The sequence below is a fragment of the Propithecus coquereli genome, unplaced genomic scaffold (genome assembly GCF_000956105.1).
Source record: "Propithecus coquereli isolate 6110/MARCELLA unplaced genomic scaffold, Pcoq_1.0 Scaffold346, whole genome shotgun sequence".
NCBI lineage: Eukaryota > Metazoa > Chordata > Mammalia > Primates > Indriidae > Propithecus > Propithecus coquereli.
In genome coordinates, this window is record NW_012149130.1 from 233,909 (window position 1) to 255,379 (window position 21,471).

At 50.3% G+C, this 21,471-nt stretch overlaps 1 protein-coding gene across 1 annotated transcript in view; it reads right to left on the minus strand.

The window, feature by feature from the left end:
* Window positions 1–21,471, minus strand: part of PRMT8 (protein arginine methyltransferase 8) — an 85,095-nt gene that overhangs the window by 49,432 nt on the left and 14,192 nt on the right. The window lies entirely within an intron of this gene.

Sequence of the window (21,471 nt, forward strand, 5' to 3'; positions counted from 1 at the left end):
GTCATCTCCTCTGGGTTCAGCAGCTTGGACATCTTGCCCCGCCCTGGGCAGCTGGGTTGAGTGGACACGTGGTGGACGCATTGCACAGGCTTGGGTGGGATGACCGGCTGAGGGGGGTGGGAGGGGGGGCTGCTCACCTGAGGGGAAGAGAAGGGGGCCCCGTGTTAGCAGAGTTCCCATCCACAGAGATTTCGCTCCCTGAGCCCCGCGCGGCCAGCACAGCAGCCCTTCCTGCAGGGCAGGCGCACAGCTGTGACTTGTGGAGAGGTGGCGGGCTCCTTGGAGCCAAGCAGACTTGCATTTCCCCCAGTTCCAGCTCTTACCGGCTGGGTGACCTGAGCCGATCTAGGCCTCTGTTTCCATAGCTGTTAAATGGGGAAGGGAACGTCTTCCTTTGGAGGCGAACAGGAAGCACTCAGTAAGGGGAAAGATGCACGGAGCAGTGTGGGGCCTGGGAGTCTTGAACCCCAGCTCTGCCACCTACTAGCCGTACAGCCTTGAGCGAAGTGACTAACTGCTTGGTGCCTCAGCTTCCCCATCTCTAAAATGAGAATAAAGGCCAGGCATGGTGGCTCATGTCTGTAATCCCAGCACTTTGGGAGGCCAAGGCGGGAGGATCACTTGAACCCAGGAGTTGGAGGTTGGAGCTAGGATTACACCACGGCACTCTAGCCGGGCAACAGAGCAAGACTCTGTCTCCAAAAAAAATCAAGTCAAATAAAAAATAGGAAATAAAACAGTCCCTATCTCCTAGAGTCATCCTGAGTTTTAGACAAGTTAGTATTTTTAAAGTGCTTGGAAAAGGCACATAGTGTGTGTCAAGGTAAAATAAGTCCCACCTGCATCCTTAGGAAGGTTAAGCCCATAGGCTTCTCTTTACGCAACAGGTAGCATCCAGCTAAAATAGGACTTGGCCTCCAAGATACAGGTGTCTCGGGTTCTGCTGTCTCCCCCTATTGTCTTGCCTGCCTGGTTTCTGACTCACAGTTTTACCCTGAACTTGAGCACCGTGGACACCCACACTGACGTCCTGCCTCCGCACCACCGACTCCGGCTCTCTCGGGCACTCCAGTCCTAACACCCGGCCCAGCTCCACGCTCCGTGGCCACTGCCCCTCGCTGTCTGCCCCTGCTCCTCCACAGGCTAAGGGGAGGGGGCAGGGGGCGGGGGGCCCAGAGAGCTCCGGGGGCCCAGAAGGTTGAACACCACTACAGAAGCTCGGTTATGCCGGAGAGGAGTCTCCCTGGAGTGCGGAGACCCAAATGAGCAAGGCACAGGAAAGGCCTCAAAGCGGGGCGGAATTTTAAAAATCAAAGGAGTATTATCTAGTCATTGGTCCTCTGGGGCTGGAAATCAGGGTTCCTGGATCCTATCCCGACTGTAGTAAAATTAAAAATAGATACTGAGAGGCAGACGGCAAAGTGATTGAGAATGCCAGCCCTGGGGCCGCACTGCCGGACTCCAAACTCAGCTCGGCAACCAGTTGGCTGTGCGACCTTGGGGAGTCATTTGGCGTGACAGTTTTCTCCTCTAGAACATATAGATCAAAATATTAATAAAACCTACCTGAAAGAATTGTCAAGAAATTTGGATGAATTAATATATGGAAAAACTTTAGGACACTGGCACATAGTAAGTACTTTATTATTATGAATATTATTATTACATAAATCATGGTGTTACTCTACATTTCAGTTTTCTCATCTGTGAACTGGGTCAGCTTAGACTTACCCCTTTCCAGCGAGGGAAACAGGGATGCTAGAATGGAGCAAGATCAAGAAATCCCAGAGATCCCATCCCTCCATCACGCTGTGGCATAGCCCCGAGACTGTCCTGCGTCCAGGGCTGGAGGGGAGTGAGGTGGGGGGAGTATGATGGTCCCATTTTCCCAGCGTTTCTAGGCTACCGCCCCAGGGAAATAAGCAGACTTCCCAGTTTAGCAACATCAGATTTCAGGTCGGCAAGATCCCGGGAGGGCTGGCAGAGGGATGTCTCATTAGAATGCAGCAGGTGTGCCCACCCTCAGCTTGGGATGTTGGTCACGGTTTCTGGGAGGCTAAAAATAGATTGTGTCAATTGCACACTCCCATGCAGGCTGCAGAATCACCTCTAAAGCCGAGGAAAGCTCGCTGCAAGAAGCCGACCCCAATATTGACTCTATTTAAATATATTAAGGAGAGGAAAACGTCCTACCTGGTCCAGGCATTTTGCATGGTCAAGGTCACAAGGGTCTCCAGCACCCCTTAGCTGTCTTCTTCTCCGAGGTCCCTTTTTCCATGTGGCTCCCTAAGACTCTTTCTCCAACAGCCAACTTACCAGTGTCTGCCCTGTGCCATGCATTGCATGAGGCAAAGGGATGAATGGATTTGGGGGCCATTCACATCAATGGCCACAGGTCGTGGGGACAGAGAGGTGACTGTGGCCCAGTCCCTGGTCCTGAAGGTTGCCAGGCCAGCTTTGCCTCCTACAGACAGGGCTTGCACTCTGCCCATGGGCTGGCAGGTGTGCCCTCTCCCAGGAGGCTGGGAGTGGGCGGGAGGCCGCAGGGGCCCGCAAGCCCTAAACATTGAGTTACGTGGGGCATTGCTTTTAATTCCACAACTACCTACTCAACATCTATGCCAGCAAGGCACATGCGGACACTGCGGAAGAAACGGAGACATATGGGAACTGTGCCCTCCAAGGACTCTGCTTTCTAGACCCTTTGACCCTCAACAGCTCCACTAGATGCCAGATTGATGTTTATTCCACAAGAGAAGTTCAAGCAAATTGTTCTGGGGGTTCAAAGAAGAGAGAATTCAATTCGAAGAGTCAGGAAACCCCGGGATAGCTGGCCGTGGGGGTAAGGTGAGGGGTTTCGAATGGCTTTTTGTAGCTGGAGATGGCAGGGGGGAATTCTACCAGGAGGGGATGGCTTGAGCAACAAGGGAAAGAGGCGGGGAAGCAGTGAGCGTGTTTGCGAGCAGCCTGGCTGGGACAGTGGAAGATTCAGCTGCAAGGAAATTATGGCCAGGCTAGGAGGTTGTAATTAAATACAAAAGACGATGGGGAGCTACTGCCAGGTTGTAACCAGGGAGTTCGGCGCTTGCGCTCTGCTTCAGGAGGATGAACGTGGTCCAGGAGCACCAGGGAGGAGAAAGGAGCGCAGGGACGGGGATGGGGGAGGCAAGGCATGAAATTCAGAGTGTGCTTTCAAAGTCCAGTCAACAATGACAGCCTGAACTCCTGGGGTGCCAGAGAGGCTGCCTGCCAGAGAAATTGCAGAGACAGAATCTATGGGCATTGGCAACTGATGAGATGTAGGGGAAGGGAGAGGAGCTGGAATCTCAGATGACTGCAACATCTCAAGCCTGGGTGACTAGGGAAATGGTGGCGACATTAACAGAAATAAGCGAGTCAGCAGGAAGCGCAGGTTGGGGTGGGGGAAATACTGAATTTTAATTTGGATCTGCGGAGTTTGAAATGTCATTGAGTCATATATGAAAAGATGTCTAGCAAGCAGACATTACCATAGTTCCAGTCAATAAATATCATAAACAAAAGTGAAAGGCAATGGAAAAACCACGAAGTCCATTCTGACATATATGGCAGACAGAGGCTAATAGCCTTAACACGGTGAGAGCTCTTGCAAACCAGGAAGAGAAAAATCACCCCCAGTGTGACACTGGGCAAAGGGTCTTATTTATAGTCTATTCACATGAGAATAAATACAATTGGCATATTAACATGTAGCAAAAATGTTTAACCTCACTAGAAATCGGGTAAATTCAAACTAAAACAAAAAACCTTATAATTATTAAATATCAGATAAGCTCTCCTCTTCCCCAAACTACGAAATCTCTGCATTTGTAAAAATTGCAGAGAAATAGGTACTTTCACACACTTCTAATGGGAATGTAAACAGGTCAAGACTTTTTGAAAGGCAGTTTGGTAAAACACACTGTAAGTGTTAAAGAGCACAAGTCCTTTAACCCAGCAATTAAAGTTTTTTGGCATTTACCATAAGGAGAGAATCATGGATAATCATAAATATGTAGCTTTAAGAATCTTGTGAAAACACTGTTCATAATGACCAAAAAAAAAAATAGATGTTAATTTAGATGTTCCACAAAACAAAACTGATTAAAGAAGCTATGGTATATCCACACAACAGAAAACTATGCAGCCATTTAAAATGTTATAGAAAGAGTGTTTAATAACATGAAGACATGATCGTGATAAATGGTTGGAGAAGACAAACGGGAGAAGAACAGACAGTGGGGTCACACCTTTAAAATGAAACCTGCTCATGCCCGTGCGTGAAGAGCGAGGCCCAGGGAAGGCACCGGAACCGCCGGTGATTATTGCAGGGGGTGGGTTGTGAAGAATTCATTCTTTTCTTTCTCGTGCCTGTTTATATTTTCTAAAATTCATGCCATTAACATGTACTTTTTTGTAAACAACAAGTGTAATCCCAGACCTCTGGAGAGAAGCTGAGGCTGATGCTCCGGTTTGGAAGCCATCTGAGAAGGTGGGGCGGCTGCGGGGGCTCAGGTGGGGAGACACCACGGAAAGGAAGGAGAGGCGAGTGAGGCTGGGCATGGCAGAGAAGCCAGAGACATCCTCCTCTGAGGACCTTGGTGGCACCAGGGAACCGGGGAGAAATGCTTGGGGACAGGGAGACAAACATCGGAGGGATTTGTCTTCACTCCCCTAATTGTGTGACAGCCCCTCCTCAGAGGACGTGTGACCTAAGCACGGGCTCCAGAACAGGGCCGACCTCCGTGCAGCTTGGCCAGAGCTGCCAGCCCTGGCCTCAGCTATCCAGGAGGACACTGGGCTGGGGAAGCTGTGCAGAGTCACCTCTGGGGCTGAAGAAGGCTTTGTGCTTCAAGCTGACCTCAGTATTGACTGTATTTAAATATATTAAGGAGAGAAAAGAGTCCTAGCTGGTCCAGGCATTGTGCACGGTCAAGGTCACAAGGGTCTCCAGCGCCCCTTAGCTGTCTTCTTCTCCGAGGTCCCCTTTTCCACGGGGCTCCCTAAGACTCTTTCCCCAACACCAACTTACCAGTGTCTGCCCTGTGCCATGCATTGCATGAGGCAAAGGGATGAATGGATTTGGGGGCCATTCACATCAATGACCACAGGTCACGGGGACAAAGAGGTGACTGTGGCCCAGTCCCTGGACCTGAAGCCTGCCAGGCCAGCTCCACCTCCTACAGACCAGGCTTGCACTCTGCCCAACAGCTGGCAGGCGTGCCCTCTCCCAGGAGGCTGGGAGTGGGCGGGAGGCAGCAGTGGCCCACAATCCCTAAACATTAGGTTACATAGGGTGTTGCTTTTAATTTCTCAACTACCTGCTCAACATCTATGCCAGCAAGGCACGTACAGGCCCTGCAGAAGAAACGGAGATACACAGAAACTCTCTAGGTTCCCATATAGGCAAACAGGAACTCTCACAGGAATCCCATGTGTCCCCAAGAGCTATAAAAAATGGCTCAGCCACAGCTGAGAGGGGCTCTGGCCTTTGGTTCATCGGTCCCCCACCGATTGCCCTGGAGGGACTGGAGAGCATCAGGGATGGGTCTCGGGGGAGGAGTGGTCTCCTCTGTAACGTCAGAAGGCCGACTCCTCGCTGGGCCACGCTGGGCGACCAGAGGCTCTGCGTGGAGGCAGCCTTCATTCTCCAGTCTCGTATACATTGGCTGAGAAGTCAGCAAAAGGCGTGGACAGCCAGCCTGACCCCAACTCCAGCACCTTCGTCTCCCCATGGCTGCAGCTGTGACAGCTCCAGTTTGCGCCCTGTGCCTGAGTCCCTTCCTACGGGACATTTCAGTCCCTGCAAGCCCTACCCCTACGTGGGATCGTGCCCGCGTCACCCTGGAGCTCTAGCCCTGCCTGCTCTGCCGTGGAGTCCAGTTCTGGTCTAGTTGCTGCACCACGGACCCCAGCCGTGTCCTGTGGGGGTGTCTCAGGCCCCAACACAGAGAATGGGCCCACCTTGCTCTTTCCCACCTCTGCCCAGGGCGCAGGCTCAGGGTGCTGCGACTTGCTGGGGTCTCCCGATGCTGTCCGTTTCCCCGGTCTGCCAAGAATCTCCGTCTGCTATCTGGACTTGTGGTTTGTCTTCCACTCTTAGTGCCCTCTGCCGATCAAGACACTTCCAACACTGTGTCCTGACTCCAGGTTGGCCTTTCCTGGGGCATCTTCAGCACAGTTTTTCTCCCCAATAATTTATGATCCTCCTAGCCTGTCCACTCTGCCGGGGTGAGCAGGCCAAGGCCCCACTAAACGCTGAGATGATGGGCGGTAGAGGCACCAGAGCAGGAGGCCAGGAGGGAGCGTGGCTCCCCAAGGAAGGGGCGTGTGAGCGGGTCCCCGGAGGGTAGGATTTCCACAGGCAGGGTGGGGCTTCAGGAGAGCGTGTGCGCCCCAACCCACCTCCGCCCGAGAATGAGGGTAGCTGACAGATGCTGACGGCCATGAGATCTAATGGCGACGGAGGGCCCACTGTGCTCCAGGCCGTCAACTACCATCTCATAAAATCCTCACAACAACTCGATGAGGTGCTGAAATTTACAGATGAGGAAACTAAAACTCAAGGAAGTTCAGTCATTTGTCAGAGCCCAGAGCTAGCTATTAACACAGCCAGGATGTCAACCAACATCAGTATCTGTTTGACGCCGAAGCCCATGCTCTTAATATTGATGCTGTGTTGGCTCAGTTCAGACCAACAAGCCTCCCTGAGCCACTGCCAAGAGCCAGGCCCTGTGCTCAGAATGGGCGACAAAGCCAGCCCAGGCAGGAAGCCCAGTCTTGGGGGCAGAAAGAGGGTCAACAGGCAGCGGCTGGACAGAGGAAAGTGCTTCAGTGGAGGCAGGCACAGGCAGGCAGCTCCCCGAGGCCACTGGGCTTAAAGGGGAGCAGACGACAGGCTCCAGGCTGCGGATGGAGAAACCAAGGACAGCAGAAGAAAGGAATTTGTCTAAGATCACACAAGCAAGCCAGAAGTGGATCTCGAACCAGAGCCTCCAAGGAAACAGGAACGGGTGGTGGGGAGAGGAGGAAGAGGCCTTGGGCAAGGACAGAGAAGGTGCCGGACACAGGCAGGGGGAGGCCGGCCGCGGGGGCAGGGAGAAGCGGCGCTTTCTGCACCAGGCAGCTGAAGCCAACCCAGGCCCTTTGGGCTATAAATGGCTCCTGCTGGCACCAGCCCAAGCTTTAAAACCATTTTCCTGAGAACAAGAGGCTCCACTAGAGGAGCCAAATCCTGCTCTGTTCTCCAAATGTCAAGAGAGCTTTTTCTAACCTGAGTCGTCTGTCCTCAGCAGCTGCCTGCCTGGCCTGGAGGCCCAGGGAGGGAAGAAAGAGGACTGCGGCGGGAGGGGACACCGCAGGGGAGGGGTGGCTTCCAGCCCAGGCCTCACCGTGTCCCTTTTCCCCGCTGCCTTCACCTCCGTCCCACCGTACCCAGCTTCACGCTCGCCCTCCGCCCAGGGTCGCCTTAGACACTCACCACACCTTTCTCCATCCTGCCTGTGATCTGAACCGTGGCCCATGTTGCTGATAACCACACAAAGTGTCAGCTCTTCTAGCACCACCTGTCTGCCTTTAGACAGGCCCCGAGTTTTACACAAACAGAGAACATTCTAATGTGCAATGTCAGGTGGCAACGAGGCAGGCAAGGCCCTGCGGAGCATCTGGACCTCTCCTGTCACCTAAGATCACACTGTGCCTGTACAGCTTTCGCGTCTGCCTTTGGCCGAAGTCGGCCCTCGGTGCACCCACGCATCTCATCACCTGGGCGAACGACGAAGCCAGCCTCTGCAGAGGGAAGTCCTGTGCTGGGGCAGGTGGCTCCGGCTCCCTGCTTCTCAGCCTGGGGGCCAGAAGCCCAGAGTCGGGGGCACAGGGAAGGATGATGTAGACGCTGCTGGTCTTGCAGGTCAGGGACGGCTTCTTGTCACAGCCCTGGGCTCCCTGGCCCGCTCTGCCTCCTGCATCTGTAGTCGGCCCCAGGCCCCTCACAAGAGCTGGCTTCTTGGGCACAGACGCCGTCTGGATCTGCCTTTTCTAGCCCCAAACATGGGGCATGAGGCCAGCCACTGACGCCTGTCGCAGAGTGTCTGTTGGTCCCCATCGGGACCTCCCGTTTTATAGCATCTCTCGCTGTCACTGTGGGAACGGGGCGGAGCCCAGCCTCACCTACAGTGCTGCTGCCTTCGAGGCTGTGCTTCCCTGGGTCCTGCCACCCCCCCATGGTCAGTCCCCGCCCTCCCCTGTCTCCGGTGTGCTGCACGGGGGCTGCTGCCGGCAGGGGGGCCACCAGGCCCCTCGGCTGAGCCGGGGCTCGTGGCAGGGTCTAGGGCAGTGGTTCTCAAAGTGCGGCCCCCAGACCACCAGACTCGGTATCACCTACCGGCTTGTAAGAAATGCAGATTCCCAGGCCCGTCGGAGGCCACTCCGGGTGGGGCCCCGCAGGGGATTCTGATACACCACAAATTTTGAAAACCACTGGCCTAAATTGCCCTTTTTCACATTGTCTTCCACAGAATTGGCACTCCTGGAAAAAAGTTCCATGGTCCATTAAGTTTGGGCAGACAAGCTAAAGAGATTTCTTAATTGCAATACTTTAAGCCTTTAATACGCTAAAGTAAATTGGGAATCTCCGAAAGAGAATTAGGGTGTCTAGTGCTACCAAATTTAGGGCTGTGGCACCCTTTTTCCTGGGAGATCTATAAACATCTCTAGAAATTAATGTTCTGAGGGAAACAATCTGGGCTCCGATTTTTTATAGAACAGCGTTTCTGTTTTATAATCTGTGTCGCCGTCATTGGGTGGGTCTCAGGCCTCCTCAGACCGACAGAATCAGGACCTGTGGGGTGAGACCCAATCTGCGTGTCCGACAAGCTCCCAGCTCACGCCTGGGACCCCGGTCGTGGCAGTGCTGAGGACAGCTCCTGCCCTCTCCACCCTGCTCTGGCCCCCGAGCTGCCTGGTGCTGCCGCGGTTCCCAGAGCCAGGCCAGGCTCACCTGGCTGAGGGGCAGCCAAAGGTCCCAGAGGGCACCTCCGCTCTGACTGTGTGTGGGCGCCGCCACCTTCGGGCTTTGTGACCTTGGGCCGGGCGCTGATTCCAGTCACTACCGGGCCCCTGTGCGGCTCGACTAGAGGCGGCCCCCAGCAGCTGCGCCCTGCGCAGGAGCCTCCCGCAGCCCGGGCTGTCTCCGTGGCGCGGCAGCAATGCCTGCTCCGAATCAAGATGGCATCGCACCCACACAGCACTCCTCTGTCTCCTGGATCTGTGACTGCGGGAAGGAATCTATGGGATTTGTTGGGCCTGACCTATTTTTTAAATAAACTAGGGCTGTTTTCCACTATTAGTCACTTGTCTCCCAAGCCTCCACATATTAAATTCTCTCCTTGTATCCTCAGATATTTTGGCTACAAGAGATGTCAGGTTAATTGGATGCTTGGCTCCTAGCTCTTCCTCTTTAATGGGCTTAAAAGCAGACTTCCCTGTGCGTTACCCTCCTCTTCCTCCCTCTTCCCTCCTGGAGCCAGAGGAGCCTCTTTCCCCTTCTGTCTTGAAGGAATGTCTGAGCTCCTGGCTTCCCTCTCTGTGCTCCTGTACGGGCAGGTGTGCAGAAAGACACAGCCGGCATCCTCGCACACCCTCGCCTCGCCTGGAGTCAGACTCCACTTGTACTGCCAGATTGGGGTCAGATCATCCCTGTGGGATCTGAGCTAAGTCCATGACTCTCTTTACCCCAGGCCGGGGTCACCAGCAGAGAAGCCTCCCTGGCACCCACGTCATGGCTGCACAGACAGAGCACCTGTAGGCTCTGGCCTTGCTTCTCTCCTCCCCGTTCACACGCACTCAAACGCCATGTGCAAAAGGCATTGAACCTTCCCTACCTTGGCTTCCTCTTCTACAAATGGCAATAACCTGCGTCCTGCCTCTTCTGTGGGGCTGCTGTGGTGACTGAAGGACAGCGAGTGTGCAAACATTCGCAGTCCAAAGTGCGATACGGGAGCATAAGACGCCCAGCACTCGCCACCTGACTGTGCCAGGATGCTGTCTGCGGATGCTCCCTGGGCCTGCGCTGGCACTGGACACAGCGGCTTTGGCTGCCCTTAGACTTCTGTTCTGCTGACAGCTTGACCCTGGTCCTTCCCCTCGCACATCGTCCACTCTCTAGGCTTTGCTTCTGCCCCTCCTCCTCAGAGCTTTCTGAGTGTGACAGGATTAGTATCTTCAGGAAGGTGGCCATCACTGGAAATCAGTCACTGTCTCCAGCACCTGACACCTGGGTCTCTTCTGCTCCTATTTTGACCTCCTGTGACATCTGCTGGCCTAAAACTACTAGTTATGCCCTGTTTTGTGTTGTTAGCACATTGTCTCATGCAATTTTTTTTTTGAGACAGAGTCTCGCTCTGTTGCCCGGCTACAGTGCTGTGGCATCAGCCTAGCTCACAGCAACCGCAAACTCCTTGGCTCAAGCGATCCTCCTGCCTCAGCCTCCTGAGTAGCCGGGACTACAGGCATGCACCACCATGCCTGGCTAATTTTTCTATTTTTTGTAGAGACGGGGTCTCACTCTTGCTCAGGCTGGTCTCCTGAGCTAAGTGATCCTCTCACCTAGGCCTCCCAGAGTGCTAGGTCTCATACATACGGTCTCACAATTGCAGGTGTTACTTCTACAACAAGAAGTAAATTCCGTCAGACTAGTAATCAGATCATATGTGTCTTTGTTTCCTCCCAATACTTGGCATAAAGCTGAGCACTCAGTAAAGATGTGCTGATTACGGTATCCTTACCCTTCAACCGGATCAACGTTGCCCTTCATAAATACATCATGAAAGTAGAATGGGAGAGGCTCCTTCCCACCATGCCACTGGAGAACATCCACTCCCCTTGAGAGGGTAGAGAGGTGGCAAGAAGAAAGACAAAACTGAGAAGAGGAAGCATCAGAATCCCAATAATGCTCAGTTCCCTTTGAAGGGATCAATGGTACTCCAAATGTCTTTACCGAGAAGTGTCTTATCTCCTGGGAGATAAGGAGATTTCTAGGAGAAGAAAATATCTTGCAATTATAAAACACATTTACTAAGCACCATAATTCCATCCATGTGGACTACAAGTGGCTTCAAGTACAGATTCAAGTGTATTTTTTAGACATTTTCCAACAATCTCTTTATACCCAAGTCTACAAGGCCTCTCTGCAGGTGATGATGCCACGGCTCAGAGAAGCCGACTGACTGATTCAGCCCAGACAGCATAACTGGTGAGGAGGAGCCAGGAGCTGACCTGTCCTAGAGCCTCAGCCCATCATCTGGCCGTTAAGCTGATGGCTGGAGAAATACAAGATATAAGGTCGTGTTATAAGACAGAAAGAAAATCGCAAGTTGCTGACCAAGGCCACAGCCACACCAACTTCATCTAGCGTCTCACCTAGTTTCCATGGACGCCTCTAGATACTTTCCACCCAGTTATAGGAAACCCATTTACCCCACATAAATGTATTTCCACTCAGATTCTTAGTAGAAGTCACTGACTTCTTTAATCAGGATTCCAATGCAAATACTCACTGAAAATGCCAACATTTCAGCTAGAAAGGGAATAACAGCCAAGTCTACTCCAAAGGTAGCCTCGTATTAGCCAATACAGATTCTAAGAATCTGGATTTTTTAAGCACTCCCAGGCAACTCCAACCATCAGTTAAAAAGCCAGACAAAATATAAGAAATAGCAGTTTTCGAGACATTGAACATCAGGCAATAAAAAACCATGATCCCTGAGAGATGAACAAGGTGAGCCCTGTGATTGTCCCAGATTGCTGCCTGGAGAGAGGACCCAGGCTGCCACACAGAGAGTAGGAACCCAGAGAGACCCAGTCACCTCTCTCAGTGGAAGAGCTGGAGGTGGGAATCTGGGGACAGCAAGGCAGCAAAAGTCTGCTAGTCAGAGTCTTGGAGATTAGAACACTACACAGAGAGGGGCCTTTGGACATCTTCAGAGAGCCCCCCGTAAGTTTTCAGCTGACAGTGATCAAACCATGAATGTGAAAAAGCTACTCAAAGCCAAGAAAAGAACTACTGAAAGGACAGAGGGACCGATCTGTGGTGCTCACAGGGCCAGGAACAGCTCTTGTCCCCCCCAGGCCGGCATGGAAAACTTCATAATTTGTGAATACTCAGAAGAGTGCCTTGTTATTGTTGTATATTGTTGTATATTTATAAGTATATTTTTTCCTCAATAGTGGAAAATTATCCGTAGACCAAAGATAGCTCTTATACCACCAAACAGAGCTTAAAAGCAAGACCTAAAAGGATTAAACTGTCCAAGTAATTTAAGTACATCCCAGAACAAAGCTTAGAAATACAAAATACCTAAAAATACCTAGCAGCCAACAAGGTAAAGTTCACAATGTCTGGCATTCTGTCAAAAATTACTAGGCTTGCAAATAAGCAGCCAAATACTACCTCTAAGGAGGAGAAAAATCAGTCACTCGAAACCAAACCCAGAAATGGCACAGATGATGAGATTAGTAGACAAGGACATTAAAATAGTTATTATAACTGTATTTCATGTGTCCGGGAAGCTAGAGGAAAGACTGAGCATATTAAGTAGAGACATAGAAGATACAAAAATGACCCAAATTGAACTTCCAGAGATAAAAGCCATATGAGATTTTAAAAAATACACTGAATGAGGTTAACAGCAGATTAGGCCTTACAGAAGGAAAAGTTAGTGAACTCAACACAAGACAATAAAGACTATCCAAAACAAAACCCAGAAGGAAAAAACACTGACCAAAGGTCAAACAGAGTATCAGTGAGCTGTGGGACAACCTCCAGTAGCCTAGTCTGCATGTAATTGTATATACAAAGGGAGAGGATACAGAAAAATGCTTTAAGAAATATTGAAATCATGGCTGAAATCTTCCAAATTGATGAAAATCATAGACCCACAAAGTCAAAAACCCCAACAAACCCTGAGCACAAGAAACACGAGGGGAAAAAAAGGACAGCACCAAGGTACATGATGATCAAATTGCTTTAAACCACTGATAAATAGAAAATCTTAAAAGTGGCAGGAAGTAGGGGGATGGGGAAGACATTTTGCATACAAAGGAACTAAGATAAGAATGACAGTCAAATTCCTCTAACAAACCACACAAGTCAGAAGACAAGGTAACAACATCTTTAGAGTACCAAAAGGAAAAAGGAAAACTTGTTAACTAAAATTCTATACCCAGTGAAAATATCTTTCAAAAATAAAGACAAAGTAAAGACTTTTTGAGACATACAAAAATTGAACAATTTCATCATTCATCACTACAGAAGGAAAATGACACCAGATGGAAATCTGGTTCTGCACCAAGAATGAAGTGCTCTGCAAATGGTAACTATGTGGTAAATATAAAAGACCTTTTTCTTATTATTTAAATCTCTTTAGGAGATCATTAACTATTTAAATTTTAGAAACATCTTGTAGGATTTATAACATATGTATGAATGAAATGTATGACAGCAATAGCACAAAGTCCAGAAGGAGAGGAGTGGAAATATATTGTTGTAAGATTCTTATACAGTGGTCCCCCTTTATCCTTGGTTTTGCTTTCCATGGTTTCAGTTACCTAAGGTCAACTATGGTTTGAAAATATTAAATGGTAAAATCCAGAAATAAACAATTCACAAGCTTTAAATTGCACACTGAGTAGTAAGATGTTCATAGTAGTAAGATGAAATCTTACATCATCCTACTTTCCATCCTACCCAGGAAACGAATCTTCCCTCTGTCCATGCTATGTATGCTACCTGCCCATCAGTCACTTAGTAGCTGTCTTGGTTATCATATCAAAAAAATATAGTATATATAGAGTTCAGTACTATTCTTCATTTTAGGCATCCACTGGAGGTCTTGAAATGTGTCTCTTGCAGATAAGGAGGAACTACTCTACATGAGGTGCTGTAATATCATTTGAAGGTAGACTATGATGTAAGTTCAAAATATATACTATAATCCCTAAAGTGGTACTTTATAAAAGCAAAAAAAGTTATAGATTGCCCCCAAAAGACAGAAAAATAGGATAAGGGAAAAACAGAAGAGATGAGTAATATAGACACAAATAGCAAGATGGTAAGTTTGTACCCAGCTGCATTAATAATTACATTAAATGTAAATGGTCTAAATACCTCAATTAAAATGCAGACCTTGTCATATTAGCTTTAAAAAACAAACATGTGCCACCCTATTTGAAACTTACTTTTAACATAAAAAAAGTTTAGATGTAAAAAAATGAGAAAAGATATACCATGTTAATTCTAATTAATGAAAGGAAAGCTAAAGTCTAATTAATGAAAGGAAATTAACTATATTAATATCAAACAATGTATATTTCAGAGCAAATAATATTATCAGGAAAAAGAGGATCATTTCATAATGATAAACAAGTCACTTAAGAGGAAATAACAATTCTAAATGTTTATTTACCTGATAAAAGAGATGCAAAACAGATGAAGCCAAAACTGATAGAACCGACCATTAGGAAAATGCAAATCAAAATTACAATGAGACACCACCTCACACCCAGAGGAGGGCTAATATATATTTTTAAAAGAAAGAAAGAAAATAACAAGTGTTGACAAGAATGTGGAAAAATTGAAACCCTTCTGCACTGTTGGTGGGAATGTAAAATGGTACAGCTGTTGTGGAAAACAGTACGGTGGTTCCTCAAAAATTAAAAATAGAATTACTGTAGGATCCGGTAACTCCATTTCTAGGCATATACTCAAAATAATTGAAAGCATGTTCTCGAAGGGCTATTTGTACAACCATAGTCACAGTAGCATTTTTCACAACAGCTGAAACATGGAAGCAAACCGGGCCTCCACTGATGGGTGAATGGAAACAAAATATGGTGTATGCATAAAATGAAACGTTATTCAGCCTTACAAAAGAAGGAAATTCTGACATGTGCAAGAGCCTTAAGGACATTATGCTAAGTGAAATAAGCCAGCCACAGAAAGACGGACTGCATGATTACACCTGTACGAGGCAGAGCAGTCGAAATCACAAATCTCAGCCAGGAACGGAGAGGAGCGGGGAGTAAGGCACGATTGTTTAACGGGGACAGAGTTTTGGTTTGCAAGATGAAGGGTGCTGGAGATGGGGGTGGCGGTGGTGGCACAGCAACACGAATGCACTTAATACCACTGAACCGTACACCTAAAAATAGTTGAGAAGGTAAATTTTATGTTACATATATTTTATCAAAATTTTAAAAAGAAGAAAAAAATCTGATAGGATCACAGTGAAACAGACAAATCCTATTATTCTGGTGGTCGAAATCACTAAAATAAGCAATCCTTGGACTCAAAGCCTACAAACTCCCGACGCAGTACTTCCCTTTCTGTCTCTCCCATCACTTCCAGAGCTCCCAAGTCAAAGACTTTTAAGCATTTACTTGTCAAATTAACACCTTAGTGTGAATTCATTTATCAGGTCCCTTCACTCCCGAAAGGAGGGGAAAAGTACATTTTAATGATGATGGGAAAGAGAGAGAAAAAAGGCCAGTCCAAAGGCCATTTTCCCAAGGAATGTCTGTGGGTCGTGAAGCCTGGGAAAGGTAGTGTCTAGAAGGAAAGCCCTGTGCAGAAAGAGAAGTAGGAAGGTCCAACTGCCATCCCTCGGTGTTCCAGCTTCTAAACTTTAATCCCCAAACTCCTGCATCCTCTACAAATCTGTAAAAGCCTGCGCCCTTTGCAACCCCTCCTGCTCCGTCACCCTGCTCTGTTCAGCCTCTGTCACCTTGGCCTGCATTCTGCTTCCTGTGCACCCCCAAACTAGGGCTCCCACCTGGGCACTGTGCACCAGCTGTTTCCCCTTAGATTTGAACAGTCCACTTTTTCACTTGGCTCTTCGCACAAATGTCACCTTTTCCGAGCACCCTCCCCAGATTACCCTCTCTGCAAACACCCCACCTCCACCCCATTCGATTCCCTTCCTTGCTTTATTTGTCTTCAGAACTCTCTTCTGTGCCTGACACTATTTCATATATTTGTTTATTGTCTGCCTCCCCCGTACAACGAAAGCTCTGCAAATGCTGGCAGCGTCAGGCCTCTCGCCACTGTGATCCCAGCTTGCAGAACCGCGCCTCGCACCGAGCAGTATTCAGTAAATATTTGTTGAGTGCACGGATGAGCAAGAGAATGAACGGATGGACGAATCTCTTAAGCAATTGCCAAGGTGGGGGACCATGCAGAGAAAAGGACTGAGAAGCACGGAACAGCTGGGGGCCAATCCCAGAGACCCACTCACAGCCTCAGACCAGCAACTCCACGCCCCTGGGACCCACGGCGAAGCGAGCTGTCTCCTCAACCGCCCAAGCGTGACTCTGGCCCTGAGTGCTGCTCTAAGATGCTCCCCTAGGTGAGTGCCCGCTCCGCCTCTTTCTCTCAGAGGGAGACTGGACGCTGCAGAGCCCGGGACAGCCAGGCCAGCTACTGGCAGGCACTTACCCATGCGGCCCAAGTATAAGCTGGAGCTACCGGGGTCCTTCCAGATAAAGTCCAATTTGTTAGCAAGACTTGCTGAAAGTCCTCCGCTCCCCGTCACGGTCTGACCCCGCCTGCGGCTCAGGCCCCTTCTCAGCCGTCACTCCCTGTGGCAAGTCTGCTTGGATCACCTTCCCCCACCAAGCCAACACCCCAATGAAGAAATCAGCCACAGCACGTGTGTTCTGCCATTTAGAGCAGGGCACGTCCCAACGGAACCCCCGTCCTCGTGTGTTGCCGGTCTCCTGTCTGAGGGCCAGCCTTCTGAAGTTGCTAGTCAGAAGGTCCCAAGATCTCTTGCTAGATACCCTGGGCTTTCCCCTCCCACGAGCCCGCAGCCCCTTCCCTGCGGGGAGCGCTGGGAAATTCCCTCGCCCTAGCTGACCACGGGCAATTGTTCAGTTTCCTCTCTGTCGAAAAGAAAGCTGTGGTTTTGACATATTAAGAAACGTCAAGGAATTGAAGCTTGCATCCTTCGGGCGTGGGTCTTTGCCTGCGTGGCAGTTCCTAGTAAATGGTGAAGACTTATTTGCAATTCTGAGTCTTGCCCTTTTCCCCCCAACAGCCTCCTTCCGTAGTCCTCCCTCGGAGTCCCTCCCCTACACCTGTCACTGCTGGTGCCCTTGCCCAACTCCCCTGCTGAGGCGCGAGCGCCTCCAAAGCGAGGACTGTTCCCGAACCTCCCGTGCATCCCCAGGGCTTGCCCTCATGCACAGCGCGTTCTCGGTGGATGCTTGTTGAAGGAACAACAGATTAAATGAATAGATGGATGGAGGGATACACAGCCTGCAGAGGAGACTGAGACTCAGAGAGTTTAAATGGCTTCCCCTCAAGTCCCCGATGTCAGTAAATGGCAGCACTCACAGCCTCTCACCGCAGCGGTGGAGCTAGGCAGAATTGCGGACGCTCGGAGTCCAGTTTCCCTTCCATTCCCCAGGCACCTTCCCGATCACCAGGGCCCACAAGTTGCTCTCTGCTCTCTTTGGCCCTCACTCTAACATGCAAACCAGGTCTGCTTTTCTAAATTCGTCCCAGACGTGTGAGCAGGTAGCAATGCCCATCGACAGCCACCATCACAACCAAAACGCCAGTCACCTGTCACCATAGCAGGCCCTGTGCCGAGTGCACTTTTACTACTATTTCATTTGATCTTCACGCTAATCTTTTGAAGATAGAATATATGATTACCACTTTATAGATAAGAAAAGTGAGGCCCAGGGAAAACAGGTAACTGGTTCAAGGTCACAGAGTTAGAAATTAGAAGAATCTGGACTCAAGCCTGGAGGAAAATGCCTCCCATATTTTAACACACACTCATGAGAGGCAGCGCTGGTCCCAGGTCGCAACCCCGAGGTGGGAGTGGCCAGTGATAACAGCCCCTGTCCGGAATATCTCCCAGCTAAAGTCACCCCTTCCAGGCCCCGTGGTGCAGGGTTCTGAGCTCTCTCTTAAGTACCTCGTCATTTTCCCAAATATTTGGTCCTAGTCATGAATCACGCCATGCTGGAGCCCATCTCCAACAAACTAGACAGAGCCTTTCCTTATCTAGACTCATACAAAGATCTTGAAGAGGAAAGCTAACGGGGCAGTTTGTGAAGGCTCCAAGGTACGCAGAGATCTTCCGCCTCAGACAAAGGACCACTTGATGAGAACAGGCCACACATGGACTGAGGAGCTCTTATTTCTAGTCCCAGCTTCACCATTAACTTGCTGTGTGTCCTTGAGTCAACTTTTACCCTCTCTGGACTTGGACTCCTATGTGTAGAAAGAAGAGAGGTTGGCTTAGATGCTATTGAGCCCAAGGATCAAGCCAGCATGTCTAAGGGGACCATGCAGGTGATGTGAGCCCATGGAGTGAGCAGGTGCAGGTGAAGACATCCGCCACGGGCCAGCAGGCCAGGGTGGCTGTGGCGGGTGGGAGTGACCCCTCCTCTAAGAGGGGGCTGAGGTCCCGTGCTGCTGTCTGATCAGGCGTCTCCTGATTTTTGAGTGTTGGGCTCTGTGGGGCCAGATGGAGCGTACCCACGAGCAGGTCTGGCCCAGGCACCCCTGCTGTTTATTACCGCCATGCTCACAACTAGAGGGCCGAGGCCCAGAGAAAGAAGAAGCTCAGTGACAGGCAGAGCCGGGAAAAACAGGTACACAGACCCGAGAAAGCACCGTGAGAACCTGGACTTCTGGCTGGTCATGGTCACCAGAAAGCAGGAAGGAAATAGGGACACCCAAGCCAAGGCAACACCTGGGGGCAGAGCAGGCTGGAGAACAGGCCCCACACGGCTCAGCGGGTGCAGAACTCACATGGTGCGTGTCAAGCTTCCGTGTAGTGTGGGGACTCAAGCGAGTGTCCAGCAGGACCACCTGGACAACAGATTTTTGGCCCCGCCCCCAGAGCTTTGGATTCAGCAGGTCTGGGATGGGGCAGGAATTTGCATTTCCAACAAGTTCCCAAGCGATGCTGGTGCGACTGGCCCAGGGCCTGCACTGCCGGCCAGGGGAGTGTGAGTTCTGGAGCAGGGCTGCTTGCGTTTGAAACCGCCTGTGTGACCCGTGACCTTGGGGAACTTACTGAGCCTATCTGTGTCTCGGCTTCCTCATTGATTAATCAGGGATATTATTAGTATCTGCTCAGAGGACGGTTTAAGATTTAAATGAGATAATCCACACTGAGAGCTTTGGAAGGAGCTCAGCGCACAGCAAGTGCTCAGTGAATGACATCAATCATTTCTGTTCGTCCGAGTAGCTCAGTGGAAGCTGCAGTTGCGGTCGCCAGGACTGGTCACAAAGGAGCTCCCTGATGACGCCTAGGTATAAGGGGGCAAGAGGAGAGAAGTTCCTGGAACCCGGAGACAGTGAGGGCTGCGTGGGGAGGGCTGGACGTGACAGCGTCAGTTCAGGGAAGGAGTCAGTTGACAGTGCGCTGCAGGGAAGGAGTTGGAGAAACAAACACTCTGACCTCATTGTCCTTCTCCCTTCTCCCCTCTCTGACCTCCTGCTGATGCACCTGTTGGCACTTCCCACAGGGGGACTCAATCAACCAGAAATGTCACCTTTCCAAGGAAAGCTCCACAGAGCAGGGTATAGAAGGGCAGAGAGCAAATTGAGGTGCAAATGTGAGGCGCCAGCGTGCTTAGAAAAGGCTCTGCCTGTCATTTGGCCTGCCCTACCTGGAGGCAGCGTGACCCCTGACAATTCATCTTGGTGATCTTCAACGAAACAACAGGTGGATGCAGAAAGGCTCCCTGGGTGTGGGTGAGCAGCCCCTCTTCAAGCCACATCCTGAGGCCTGAAGTGCCAGCCACGCCCCAACAGCAATCTGGTCCTGGCCTCCCCAGCAAGGTGAGCCTGAGGGTCCCGGTGCCAGACCCCAGGGCTCTGCCACCGAGCCAAACAGGCACCGACCCTGGAGGAAATGGAACTGCTCGGCATTCTGTAGGGGACAAGAGAGCACCTTACCACGGCCAGAAAAGACAGAAACTGGAAAATCAACACAGCAGCCTAAGATGCAGGATGATCAGGGCTTAGGGCCCGGCCTTGGCCCCAAAGCCAGCTCTCTGATCCCGGCAGAGTCCCCACCTCAGAGCTTCCCTCTCCAAAGGACAGTCATGATCACTCCTGCCCCTCCCTCTGCCTGGACCCTCTCGACCCTTCAGGATTTGGAGGCTGGAGAAGGATTTCAAGATGTGCTAAGTCACCTTCAGCTCCTTGGAGGAAATCACTAGAGCAACACCTGTATAATTGTTATTATTCATTATCTAAAATTGGACAGAATAGAGCACTGCAAAATTATATACTGTGGGGAATGGATCCGCTGAGGCAATGAACTGAACTAAAATAGTTGCTATTAAACATTTTTCCACGACTGCTAACTTCCGATGCCGTTTTTACTCATACGCTGGCTCTCGTCTCCAGAACCCTTGGAAGGGACTGAGGATGGGAAAAGTGACATGGAAGAGGCACATAGCTGGCTTTCCAAAAGGATCCAGGTCTGATGGAGTATAGACAGTATGACAGGCAGTTCACCATGGAAAGAGAAGACTGCATTGTCACAAAACACACTTGGACTCACTAAAAGCTACAGCTGGAAGAGCAGAATCAACAGAAGGAAACCCAGAAAGGACCCCAAGGACTCATGTGGCTCTTGCCCCGTCTCCAGGTGAGGTGTCATTAAGCAGGCCCAAAGAGTCTGAGGAACTTGCTGGGGGTCACCCAGTTAGCTACTCAACCTAAATATAAAATCTCTACTCAAGCCAAAATGTAAGGGAAAGTGAAATAGGAGTTGTCTGTTCAGCAGGTACATACTCCCTTTGGTTTAGGTGTCAGGGCTCTGCAAAGGGGCTTCCAGAACCCCCAAGACCAAGCCCACTCAGTCCTGGGGGAAGGGAGGACAGAGGGGCATGGAAGCCCATGTTAGAACTTTCTGAGGAGGGTGATGCTGGGGGACCGAACCATGTTGTGCATAAGAAACTACCAAGATACCTTCTTGTGGATTCAGCCACTTCTGCAGGTTCTCCTTCACCATCTTGGTCCCCGAGGGGACACTGCGCAGTAGATGCACAGCAACTGAGCATCTCAAACTCCTTGGTCCCTGGTTTTCCAGTGCTCTCAGGGACAGAAATAGTCTGAGAAAGGACCTGTCACATAGTAAACAAGTTGCAGAGCCTGGACTATATTCCAGTCTCCTGAATCCCGTGAATCTCATCCTAAAATGATTTTATACCCAAGCACCTCCACTCAGGCCAAATGAGATGGAGAATGGGGACCCTGACGGTAACTCACAATGCCAACCAGCTGCAGAGCAACCCCCTGCATCGCTGCTCTGAGCAAGCAACCGCCACCCATCACTCACTCGCTTACGCCTTCGTTCACTCGACCTGCATCTACCGAGTCCCCCTGTAGCACAGGCCAACTGCAGCAGCCCAGGCCAGAGG